This window comes from Tenrec ecaudatus, chromosome 3, assembly GCF_050624435.1.
Source record: "Tenrec ecaudatus isolate mTenEca1 chromosome 3, mTenEca1.hap1, whole genome shotgun sequence".
NCBI lineage: Eukaryota > Metazoa > Chordata > Mammalia > Afrosoricida > Tenrecidae > Tenrec > Tenrec ecaudatus.
Genome location: NC_134532.1, coordinates 176,724,946 through 176,738,947, shown reverse-complemented (window position 1 = coordinate 176,738,947; position 14,002 = coordinate 176,724,946). Strand labels below are relative to the sequence as shown.

Genomic DNA, 14,002 nt, shown 5'->3' with positions numbered 1-14,002 from the left:
ATCAAATCTAAATCTTAAATATCTGCTCCTCATTTTAAAAATCACTATTGTCAATAGCATCTTAATAATTTTCTGTAAATGTTCCCTTTTCAATAATTGAGATTATGACCTCTGGTCTAATCTTACTTTTAGTAAATATTTCATAAAAACAAAGCTCAAAATTATTTTTGAATCCTGATCACCATCAAAGTATTGAATTAAAGTCAAATCTACCATGTTTGTGATTTAAATGTACCTTTTAGATAATCTTTTCTCATCTTGTAATTTTACATTTGCTTAGAAATACTACCTCTAGTAATATTACTAGGGTACAATTTATATCATATTTTAATGTCCTTTGTAGTAACTGAAACTTATATAGAGTAAGTAGGAAGGAGGTGGCCTCGGATCCAAATAACCTGGATTCTAGATGTATGTAACCTTCAGCAAGTTACATAATATTTATTTGTCGAGCGGCATCGCGGCAGTACTTCCGCCGCGGTGTGGTGCTGTGGGGGAGCCTGACGGGTTTGTAAAACCCGGAGCGAGAGTCTGCCGGGCCGAGATCGCTGCAGTGCGGAGACCCCCGGGGCGAGGCCAGCGTCACCATGTCTGACCAGGAGGCAAAACCTTCAACTGAAGACTTGGGGGATAAGAAAGAAGGCGAATACATCAAACTCAAAGTCATTGGACAGGATAGCAGTGAGATCCATCCACTTCAAGGTGAAAATGACAACACATCTCAAGAAACTCAAAGAATCATACTGTCAAAGACAGGGAGTTCCAATGAATTCACTCAGGTTTCTCTTTGAAGGTCAGAGAATTGCTGATAATCACACTCCAAAAGAATTGGGAATGGAGGAAGAAGATGTGATTGAAGTTTATCAGGAACAAACAGGGGGTCATTCAACAGTTTAGATATTCTTTTAATTTTTTTCTTTTCCCTTAATCCTTTTTTATTTTTAAAAATAGTTCTTTTGTAATGTGGTGTTCAAAACCGAATTGAAAACTGGCACCTCTCTTGCAAACATCTGGCATTTCAAATCCTAGTGCTCAGTGTTCAGTAGCGTTTTCTCACTGTGCTGACTTTTGATGATCCAACCTCAACCCCTTCATAATGTCCTCCTCTTCTTAAAAGTTACATGTGTGCACAGAGAGGTCCCTTGTCCAGGGCTGTGCATTTGCAGGCTTGTGGGATAAATAAGACCGACTATTGCAAATGTTCACAATGACTTTCCAATTGACCCTGACGTTCTAGCATTTGATTGCTTTCCTCCTGGACTGTGGCTTTCAGTGGGAGATAGAAGGTTTTCAGAGAACTGAACTGTGGAATAATGACCGTTCCTTAACTTTCGAAGCTACTCTGAAAATCTGAGAGTCTGGACCAAAAGAAGAGGCCGCTCCCATTGGAAGAGTCATGGTGACAAATGGAGAGTAGTGACGAGCTCCAAAGATGGCTTCACTGAAGAGACAAAGGGTTTTAGATGGAGATGAAAATCTTGTCAGAAGATCCCAGAAAAGTTCTAAATTACATTAGCAATTAATAAAGCTGTTCAGGCAGAAGTGTATTCAACAGAACACTGCTCTTTTTGATTTTATTTGTACTTTTTGGCCTGGGAATGGGTTTTAAATGGACATTGTCTGTACCAGCTTTATTAAAATAAACGAAAATATTTGTAAAAAATATTTATTTGTCTCTGTTTTCCCATGTATAATATGCTGATACTGATAGTGACTTTGGCATATGACTTTTGTGAATATTAGATGCATTGACTTAAAAATTGTCTGGCATTAAGGTTAAATTATCTCGAGTTTTCTGAAAGTGCTAGTCCCGTAAATGTGTAGCAAAGGGAATAGATGTCCTATTCCTCTCATGCAAGAACAAAAGGTGCTTCTTTTAGGCCAGTGGGCTCCGGTGTTATCAATATAGAATGAGGAGGCGATTATAGCCTTGCTTTGTTGACTTGACGTTAGAGTTTTATACTAGGCAAAGTGCTTTTATGAATTATTGATGTAAAAGGGTAGTTTATCAGCTGTCATCAAACCAGGATTGGAAAGAACCAGAATTATGACCTGCTAACACAAATGACATTTGAGTCTTACTAGTTCATGTGACTTTGAGATAACAAAGCATGTTCGTGAAGTGTTAATTTGAATTCAGAGTACTACTGTAGCTGCCTGACTGAGAAATGCTACTAAACTTCAAAAATTACCTGCATTGTTACGAAGTTGAAGTCTGTCTCTAAAATTTGACTTGCTTGAACTTAGTAATTTTGGAAGATGCTAAAATAGTTATTTCTTTTTCAATTGCCAGCAAAATGAGAAGGCATGTAGGTAAATGATGAGCACTATATTTAATGGGCATATTTCTCAAAGGTTTATTTCTACATACTGTGTAATCCATACACTCCTGTTTGGTAAATAATTGTAGAAATGGATTTAAACAAAAATTATGACTTGCAAGCATGGTCACCCCCCTCACTTAGTAAAACTGCACTCATCCCTATATAAGGATCGATACTTCAGATATTCGAGGAGATCCCAAATAATAAAGGAGTTAAGATTGAATTAGCTCAGAACAGGACCTGAAGCAGGCTTTTAGTGCATGAAGTCACTGGGTGTTCTTTATAAGAAATGAAATACAATAGAGAAGGGAAAAAAGACCAACTGAAGGCGAGTTCTCAGGCGTAGCCTTGATGGGGTCCACCATGAGTTTCTGAGGTATACACTCTATAACAGAGTTGCTTCCTTTTAAGTCAAGAGGGTTGAATTACTATAGAGCGTATCAGTTAGTCATTAACTATAAGTCACCAATGGGGACAGCGAGGCACAATTCCCAGGTTATGGCTGCTTACGGGGCAATAACTGGATGAGGGAACAACTCATTTACTGTATGCCCTAATTGATGTTCTAATTTCATCTTGCTGGGTTCAAATATCCACTTCTGTGGCCAAACAGAATGCAGACAACACTCATGATTAAAGTGTGAATTAAGGAAGTTAAATTGGAATGCCAGTGAAAAATACTCAAGGATGTGTTTTCAGCACTTATTGCAAGTTGTTTAAGGTGGGCTAGGAAGTTCTCCAAAGGGCTTACCGAAACAAAAAATGTCACAACCAAATTATGTACGGCTCAAGTGTCCAGAGGCATGATACTGTGAAAACCAGTCTTCTGCCGAAAGCACTCCGCTCCACTGGCCTCATGAGTCACGAACTTCTTCCCTGTTCCATGCTGCGGATGCTGGTTCTGCTGCCGCTCCTCTGATGACGTAACTGTCTTCTGGATCCAGGAGGTTCACTGCGCAGGCCCCTCGGGTCCAGAGGACGCACTCCTCTCCTGCCATTGCTGGTAATGCAACCCCTCTGCTTGCTGCTCAGAGGAAATATTCATGCCCAGCCGATGGCTTTCCAGGGAATCCCGTCCACAGTTAGCACAGGCGAATTATGTCAGTATCTTCCCCTACCTTCTCACCAGGTCCAAGCAGGAAAAGGTAAGATGGATGTTAAAGACTGGCTTTCACAGTCACATTAAATCATGACCTGCCCCTGCACGATGTTAGCACCCAGGTATCACAGCAGCTGGTATACAGTAGCATTACATGGTAAAGAATCTACTTGGAGAAAAAATTATTCCTACTGGTATTATCAAACCAGCTATATTTCTGAAGCTACATCTGTGACATCAATTTAACTCAGATATTTAAGTAGGGTTGCCTAGCTGATAGCCTCCAGGGATAATGTGTTTTATAAAAATAGTCAAGAAAACAATGCTATAGCCTCCGTAACTTTTAGAAAAAATAATACTCGAAAGTGTTTTAAATGTGTTTATATTTTTAAAACCGATGCATCTTAGAATATTACCAATAAAAGAGTGAAATAAATTCGGAAACAGAAGGCAGTCATTCCGGAGTTGCTGTCCTCAGGAAAATGTAGCAATAGAATGGAAAGAATGAAGAGTTGGGCGCAAAACTCAGCCATCAAGCCAATGGAGTGGAAGAGGACTGTTCATTCCATTTTTATCTTTCCTTTTTAGTTAAGGTTCTCAACGTGGCTTTACAGCCAGTAATATTTAAATTTAGTGTGCCTAGAAGCAGAAGAAATTCTTCCATGTCACAGGCCTAGTAGTGGTTTTTAAACTGCCAGGTATGATCAATTACCTATTGGTGTTTTCGTATTGCTGTTATTTTAAGACTTTAAATGCCCCAAGATAGCAGCAGAAGGAGGAAAGTTAAAAAAGGAAAAAAAAATGTTTCAAAGTGGGAGGATTTATTGTGGCACAGATCTCCTGGATCTTGCCTTTAAAGGTAGAAATACAAGCGATGGTTATGCTGCTACTCCTTGAAATGCATTACAGAGCATAACTCTCCATGTGAAATAATGATACCAGGAAAGCAATTTTAGGTCATAAATAATAATAAGTATCTTATAATCTTGTCATATTTTAGAGTCTGTCAGGTGGAGTTGATCTTTACAGCAATGATATAGATATATTAAAATATTTTCATATACCTTAAAAAAGTTATTTGAGATGCAATTGCAAGTAATCCATTGTCCACATGGCTGTAAACTGGCATCAATAAATCATTGTCTTTCCTTATGTTTGCTCATTTTTCTCTTCACACTGTATTGGTTAAACCGCATACTAATTTCATATGTTGTCTTCTTGCCTCTTATCCTCTTTCTGTATTATTTATTTCTATCTCCACACTGATTCCATAATTATTTTTTAAAAGCATACTTTCTCACCTAAAGTGCTTGATGCTTCTCAGACTCACAGGGTGAAGTCAAAACATCCTATCAGAATAGAATTAGTTTTCAAGATTGGGGTTTAATTTAACTCACTTCCAACACCTTCTCATCTTCCCCTTCCTCAGCCCCTACTCCTTCTCCCTCTTTTTCTTTTGAGGAGTCCCTAGGTGCGGCGGCAAGCTGTTGTTTGACCCTGAGCCAAGAGGTTGATGGTTTGAACTCACACAGAGGCATCTTAAAAGAAAGTCCTGGTAATCCAGTTCCACAGAGTCACAGTTCTGCAAACCCCGTGGAGCAGTTTTATTGTGTAAACCTGATGTCTCCGTGGTTAAGGATCAATTGGATGGCAACTAACAACAGCAACATACAAGAGAAGTACACGCACACACTCTCTCTCTCTCTCTCTCTCTCTCTCTCACACACACACACACACACACACACTCACAATACCATTGAAAGATTAAAAGAATTCTCTTACTGCTTTTAAAATATATACAATTGGGCAAAAATATTACCCAAATTTACTATTAGATCATTAAAATAACATAAATTATATTAATGGATTTTTTGCTACCATTTGCCATCATTTATTTTCAAGAGGCTTCCAGAACTCCAAAGAGAATCCCAGTCTATCTTAAGCCTGAATTCTTATTCCTTTCTTCCCCCTCAGGTCCTGATGACCAGTAATAAACTGTGTTCATTCACTTAGTCTAGAAATTTCACATAATGCGGATCATATAAACAGTACAATTTTGTAGCTGACTTATTTCACACAGCAAAAATGAAGTTTCCTCTACACCATAACATGTATTAGAACTTTATATTTTTAGTGTTAGTAATATTCATTATACACATACATTGCATGCATATTGTTTATCCATTAATATAAACCTTTGCATGGATGAACATTTGGGTCGTTTTCATATTTTGGTGATTGTGAATAATGTCTTTTAAATTACTTTCCAATCATGAAGTCATGAAGCCACAATTTATCTTCACTACTTTCTTTAGATTCAATTATGCAAGCATTAGCAGAAATGCTAAATTGTTTTGCTTTGTGACAAATTCTTCTCAAAGTTCTGTGAATTATAATTCATTTCCTAAGTATGGCTGGTGGGCCAGCTATGTAAGTATGACTAAACACCCAAATAAACAAAAACAGTTCAATTTTGGGACAAGAGCCAGAAAACATCTATCTATGCAGTGTACATATTTTGGCATATTTGTTCATCACATGAACCCTTATATTTCACTGTTTGTAAGATGAGGGAACTAAGACAGAAAGAAGCAAGCTACTTACCTGTGATCACATAGCTGTAAAGAGATTAAGTTGGGATTTGTTGATATTGCATTAAGAAACATAATCTTAGATACTGTAGAGAAACCTTTGATCGAATTTCCATCATACCTAAATGTACTTTGTTTCTTGTCTCTGTATTTTTATGAGGATATTTTGTATTAATAAAGCTTCTTTTCCCTAAGCTCATTTGAATTGGTTTCCATTTGCTTTGTCCTTGGCCAGAATTGCCAGTTCAAATAAAATATTTCTTTTCTCTTTAAACACTTTTACTGACATATAATTTCAATCTTAATCAAAAGAGTTACGCACTCATCACCACACTTCATTTTAGGACATTTCTTCTTCCTTGTACTCATTGTTATTTCCCCATTTCCTATCAACCGCCCAGTCACGTCCCTAGAAACTTTTAATCCAGTTTCTGTCTCTATAGATTTATCTATCCTGGATAACATATACAGAAAAACATACAGAATCAAACAAAAAGAAAAAAGAAACCAACAAAAATCACAGAATGGATGAAAACATCAATAAAAAAGCAGAAAATGTTAAAAAAGTGGAATAAATTTTTATTGGATCAAAATGGAGAACACGTCATCATGCTTATGCTTCTCCATGTATCAAGCATCAGTTGTGAGAACAGAACAAGGGAATACTGCATGGTTCAAAATTTGGTAATTCGTACTTCACTTTCGTATCCTCTCACCAGACTATTCCATCTGTATGCTGAGTAAATCATCAGAGAAGATGCATTTTATGAGGAAGAATGCAGAGACCTGCGATATGAAGATGACACAGCCTCGTCTTTGGTTTCCATCCATGGTGATCGAAACACTGCCCAGTCATGCTCCATCCTCATAATTGTCCCTTTGCCTGGACCCATTGTTTCAGCCACAGAAGCAATCCGTATCCTTGAGGCCCTTCCTCTTTTTCAGTGCTCCTCTACCGAGAATGATGTCCTTCTCCAGGTCCTCATTTTCCTGAGGACATGCCCACATGATGTAAGATGAATTGTCACCATCCTTGCTTCTAAAGAGCACGCTGACCATACTTTTTCCAAGACCGATTTGTCCATCCCTTTGGCAGTCCATGGTACTTTCACGATTATTTGCTTGCAGCACAATTAAAACACAATCCTCCCACCTGGACCAATTAGTAACATCATGATAAATGGGGAAAAGTTTAAGGTTATCAAGGGGTTGTCTTTTTTGGATCTATACTCATGGAAGCAGCATTCAAGATATCAAAGGATGAGTTTCATTAGTTAAATCTGCTGACCAGACCTTTATACATGGTTTAAAAGCAAAGATATTACTTTGAGGCCAAAGGTGTGCCTGCTCCAAGTCATCATGTTTTCAGTGGCCTCATATGCATGTGAAAGTTGGACAGTGAATAAAAAGATCTAAGAAGAATCAATGCATGTGAATCGTGGTGCTTCAGAAGAATATTGAATATACCATTGGCTGTTAAAAAGACAAACTGATCTGTCTTGGAAGAGGTGTGGCCAGAGGGCTCCCTGGAAGTAAAGGTGGTGATACTTTGTTCTACGTTCTCTGGACATGTTGTCAGGAGAGACCAGTTCTTGGAGAAGGATATTGTGTTTGGTAAAGTAGAGAATTAGTGAACAAGGTCAAGGTCCTCAAGGATATGGAATGACACAGGGATGTCAGCAGTGGGTTCAACAATTGTGAGGATGACTCAGGACCGGGCAGTGTTTCCTTTTGTTATCCACAGGGTTGCTATGGGTTGGGCCCAACTGGATGGCGCCTAACAACGAAGCAATTGAAAATACCATGGCTTGGGTCTGGTGCACCTTAGTCATCAAAGTAACTTCCTTGCTTCCCAACATTTTGAAGAGGTGTTATGCAGCAGATTTACCCAAATCAATGCGTCCTTTGATTTCTTCACAGATGCTCCCATGGCCACTGGTTGTGGATCAAAGCAAGATGAAGTCCTCGATCACTTCAGTATTTTATGCATTTGTCACAATATTACCTATTGGTTTGATAGTGCATATTTTGGTCTTCTTTACATTGACTGGAGATCAGGAAAGCTGTGATCTCAGGAAGTCATGATGAGGACCGAAATAAAGATTTTGGCACTTGAAATCTGCAAGGCAGTGAATTCAAGCAATTTGATGGAAATATAATTGCTAGAAATTGGGGAGCCATTAGAAGCAGAGAGTAATCTTGTATTTTAAAATATCAATAAGATTTAAGTTTAATACTTTATTTAGAGAAGACTTAAATTATTTTGAGCCTAAGTAAATTGTGAAGAGTACGTACAATAAAGTCCTGTGTGAACTAAATATATTATTTAACAGATGTATCTAAGACTGAGAATAATTGCTTCTTTCTGCAGGCAGTCTTTGAATGAAGACTCATGATGGTGAGCAAAACACACCTCAAATTAAAACATGCAGCAATATTAATTAAACAGAAGAAATTTGTAATTAAATTGAATTTGTCATGTATCTTCTCTTTCATTTATATTTATGAAACTGCATTATTAATGTACCCTTTTAAGTAGCATTTTGTCATACAACTGGTGTCTACTCTGATGTTTCTAATAAAGGAGTCATTATATCACTCTTATGAAGAATAAGATGAGAATGACAAGAATACATTGTTTTGTCAGCTTCATGTATGTATTTTTTATTAGAATTGTCTAACACTTAAAATATGTGAGTTATAAAAAATTTGTTATGGGCATATTATTTAACTGAAAATGGACTGGTTTTATTAAAGGATTATACACTTAATTTTTGTTTATAGATATTCAATATTCATTTTAAAGGGTAGAATTATTAATCTCTTACACATAAAAACATGTCATGTTCATTAATGAAAAAATAGTAAGGTGAGAAAGCATTTAAAGAATACACATGGAAATCAGAAATATGTGTAGTTACGATAGATGTAAAACAAGTCCATTTACACATGAAAATATCAATTTCAGTTCATTGGACAAAATTGGCTTGTATTTGTATTGATAAGAATCATTTGAGTTAAAGGATGCATTATGGGTTGAATTGCCCCCCCCCCCCCCGCAAAATTATTCTCAAATCCTGAACTTAATACTGTGGATGTGACCTTATTTGGAAATTGATGCTGTGCAAATTTTATTAGTTAAATTCAGGGAATATCAGAAGTGTGGACACTATATTTTTCCTGACTGGTCTTCTTATGGAAAGAGGCGATGAAACACATAAGGATGAAAATCATTTGATGACAGAGGTAGAGAATTGAGGTGTATCACCCCAAACAAAGGAAAACTTGGGGCTCCCTGAAACATAAAGCAACAGAGAAGACTTTTCCTCTAGAACCTCTGTGTTATCAAGAGCCATTGAGATATGTATCACACTGATGGGAGACATTGGTCAAACATTCAATAAGTGTACCCCTCATGCGATGGCTGGAACTACTTCTTTCTGATGAAATGTGTGATGTGAGCTGGTAGTAAAGGGGTGAATTTAGGCTGTCAATCAGGTTAAAAAATAGCTCACTGCAGGCCAGAGCCACACACACTCTGCTTCACCTTCCTGCTGACAAGATATGTGGAACTACGCTGTTGGAACCAGCACCCCGGAGCTGGAGGAGCCACGTGGAGACCCAGGCCAGTGTTGTGATGCTTCCACCACCACCACTGGATCCACAAGACTTTCCATCCACTGGCTTGTGATCTTCCTGCATTCAGTGTCATTACATGTAATGCATGAGTCTGAAGAGGAAATTATAGACTGGTATCAGACATATGGGCTAATATCAGACTTATGGACTTGATCTGGACTTTGTTGGGATGTTTTCTTAATATACAATTACTCTTTATGTAAAGCTCTTTCATATACACATATAAGTGTCTCTGGATTTGTTTCTCTAGTCAACCCTGACTAACACAGCTAGTGTTGATGATTTCATGGGCTGCATATAGCCTTTGGACTGAATAGTCCCCAAGCCTTTTTGAGATCAGAGAGGACGGCCCTAGAAATATATGCCTTAGTGGTACATGACCTGGAGATACCCTGAATTAGATTTCCAGCTTCCAAGAAAGAGACAATAAAATTCTGTTATTTTAAGTCTTCTAGTGTTATCGTTAGGTGCCAACCAGTCGGTTTCCCCATAGCAACTTCATTCACAATTGGACAAAAGATTGCCCAGTTCTTCACCAGCCTCACAATTGCTCCTATGCCTGAATCTATTGTTGCGGCCACTGTGTTACAGTGTTAATTCATCTCTTCAAGGCACATCCTCTTTTTTTCTGCCCCTCAATTTCACCAAGCATGATGCCCTCTGCAGAGACCGATCTCTCTTGACAAGTCCAAACTAAGCATTGTGAAGGCTCCCACGCTTGCTCCTAAGGAGCAATCTGGCCATACTTCTTCAAGACAGACTGGTTTGTCTTTTTAGCAGTCCATGGTACTGCCAATATTCTTCTCCAGCACCACAATTCAAATGCATTAATTCTTTTTTGATTCTTCTTTATTCGAAATCCAACTTTCACATGCGTATAAGGCAATTGAAAATACCATGGCATGGTTATGGCACACTTAGGCATCAAAACAGCATTCTTGCTTTTAAACACTCTAAAGGAGGTCTTCTGCAGCTAATTTACCCAATGCCACACACATTTTGATCTATTTGCTGCTTCTATAAGCATTGATTGTGATCAAACCAAGTCAAAATCCTAGACAACTTCAATCGTTTCTCCATTTATTATGATGTTACCTATCGGTCAAGTTGTGAGGAGTTTGGTCTTCTTGGCATTGAGTGGTAATCCTTGATCTTCATCAGAAAGTACTTCAAATCCTGCTCCCTTTCAGCAAGTTAGGTTGTGTCATATTCACATTGCAGGAGATTAATAAGTTTTTGTTTCTTCCTCCAATCTTCATGCCACGTTCTTTCTCATACGATCCACTTTCTTCTTGTCATAATTAACTTTGATACACCCTTCCTGATTTTAAATCATACAGTATTCCCCAATTCTGTTCTCACAACTACTCCTTATTCCATGCTCAAGTTCTACAGGAGCATAATTAAGTGTTCTGGAATTCCCATTCTTCTCAAGGTTCACCATAGTTTGTTAGGATACCCACAGTTCAGTGCATTGGCACAGTCAATAAAACACAAGTGGACACAATTCTGGTCTTTTCTGCTTTCAGCCAAGATTGATGTGACATCAGGAATGCTATTCCTGGTTTCATGTCCTCTTCTGAATCTGTCCAAAACCTCTGGCAGCAACCTGTCCACATTTTACTGCAATATTCCAAAAATCTTCAGCAAAATTTTACTTGCATGTGTAATCAGTGATACTATTCTATAGTTTGGGCGTTCTTTGGGGTCACTCTTTTAGGGAATGGGTACAAATATGGGTCTCTTCCAGTCTTCTGATCAATTATTTAACTATCTTCCAACTTTCCTGGCATAAACAAGTTAGTACTTCTAGTGCTTCTTCAACTTGCTGAAACACTTCCACTGGTATTCCATCACTTCATGGAGCCTTGTTTTGGGCTAATGCATTCAGTGCAGTTTGCAATTCTTCGCTCAGCACCATGGGCTCTTGTGCATGTGCCCCCTCCTGAAGTGGTGGAATGTAGCCTCACTTTTTGTATTTATTTAGGAGCAGTGATTCTGTGTGTTCTTTCCATCTTCTTTTGATGCTTCCATCACCATTCAACATTTTGCCCATAGAGTCTTTCAATATTGAACACAAGGCTTGGATTTTTTTTCTAGAGGTTTTCAATTTAAGATGTGCTGAACATGTCCTTCCCTTTTAGGTTTTCTAACTGTAGTACTTTGCAAATTTAATTATAATAGCTGACTTTGTCTTATGACGCTGCCCTTTGAAAATTTCTATTCGGCTCTTTGACTTCTTAATTTCTTCTATTTTTTTTAGCTACTCTATGATTAAGAGCAAATTTCAGAGTTTCTTCTGAGATCCACTTTGATGTCAGAATGATGGTTTTGATGTCATCCCACAGTCTCTCAGGACTTCTGTCATTAGTGGTGTGTTAGTCTGTGTAGACTAGATAACAAATTCATAGACACTCATATGTGTATAAGAAAGAGCCTTATATAAAGAATAATTTTACATTAAGATAATATCCCAGCCCAGTCCAGATCAAGTCCATAAGTCCGGTATTAGCTCATAGGTCTGATACCAATCTTTAAAGTCCTCTTCAGACTCATGAAACACATGCAATGACATTGAATGCAGAAAGATCACAGGCCAGGGTGTGGATAGTTTGTGGATCTAGGGATGGTGGAAGCATCTCAGCGCTGGCGTGGGTGTCCATGTGGCTTCTCCAGGTCCAGGGTTTTCACTGCCATCAGCATAGTGTCATCAATAGAGAGTCTCGCAGGGAGTGAGCAGAGAGAGAGTTTCTCCTGCCTCCAAGGAGGAATACAGAAGTTCCCAGAATCCTCAGCAGAAGGCCATGTCTTCACAGAGACCTCATTGTTTATGACTGGATTGACAGGCTAGACTCCACCCCTTTGCTCTCAATCCTCTCATATTGATAAAGGATTATATAGCCACCACAAGTGTTCAAAGCATCAAATCTGTTGTTGAGATGTTCTCAAAATTCAAGTGGGATTGACTTTAGATTATATATTGGCTCCTGTGGGCTTGCTTTTAATTTTCTTCAGATTCAACCTGAATTTATATATGAGAAATTGATCATCTGTTCCACAGTCAGCCCCTGTCCTGATTTTAGGTGCTGATATTTAGCTTCTCTATCTTCCCTTCCCATAGATGTATTCAGTTTTATCCTTGTATATTCCATCTGGAGAAGTCCACAAGCCTCTTGTGCTTTTTAAAAAAGATATTTTCTATGAATAAGTGGTTGGTCTTGCAAAATTCTATCATGGGATCTTCACCTTCATTTCTATCTCCTAGGCCATATTTTCCAACTAGTGCTCCTTTCTCTTTGTTTTCAACTTTTGCATTCTAAGCCCCAATAATTATCAATGCGTCTAGATTGTAAGTTTTATCAATTTCTAGGTGAAATTGTTGGTTGATTTCTTCAATTTCTTTATCACTAGCTTTTATGGTTGGTATATAAATTTGAATGATAGTAGTATTGATTGAATTTCCTTGAAGGCAGATAGATATAATCCTATCACAGACTTTATTGTACTTCATGATTGATTATGGAATTTTCATTCTGACAATGAATTGGAAGCCATTCCTCTTGATTTTGTTATTCCTGGCATAGTAAATCATATGATTTTCTGATGCAAAATAACCCATATCAGACAATTTTAGCTATTTAATGCATAGGATATCAGTCTTTATTTGTTCCACTTCATTTTTGACCACTTCCAGTTTTCCTAGGTTCATATTTTGGACATTTCAAATTATTGCCATTATCAGATTTTTAAATATGTTTCCCCTTGCTTTGAATGTACTCATCAGCAAATGAGTATATAAAAAGAGTCCCATGGATCTGTCCCCACAGGCTTTATCCCAGCCACATCATGCTTGACTCTGCTCAAAGAAAGCAGTTCCTCCTCTGTCACACTGAGAATGCTCTCTGATGTTAGGGGCTCCTCCTCCAGAATACACCTGACAATGCTGTTCTTGCAGTCATTGCCTTCAGTATCTGACACTGCTTTGAACCTCTGTGTACGTTTTCTAGTGGCTTCTTCCTAAAAGGTGGGCAGCCAATTCCTTCTGGGTTGTCTATTCTTAGTCTGGAAGCTTTGCTGAAACCTGTTCACTTTGAGTGACCCTACTGGCATTTGAAATACTAGTGACTTATCTTCCAGTATTACAACAACAAACATACCACCACAGTGTGATAAACTGAAAAAAAATGTAATGGGATATATGAATAGAGAATAAAACAGTTAATAAGTCTATTGAGACACATAATTATCTGATCAAACAGGGTTGAATTCCCCTATGGGTTTCTGACACTTAAGTTTTTCTAGGAGGAGAAAATCCCGCCTTTGTGAACCAGTGGGTTTTGAACTTCTGA

General features: G+C 38.0%; 1 pseudogene; it reads left to right on the top strand.

Moving 5' to 3' along the window:
• Positions 1-463: 463 nt before the first annotated feature.
• On the top strand, positions 464-1,625 carry LOC142442912 (small ubiquitin-related modifier 1-like; annotated as a pseudogene).
• Positions 1,626-14,002: the final 12,377 nt, after the last annotated feature.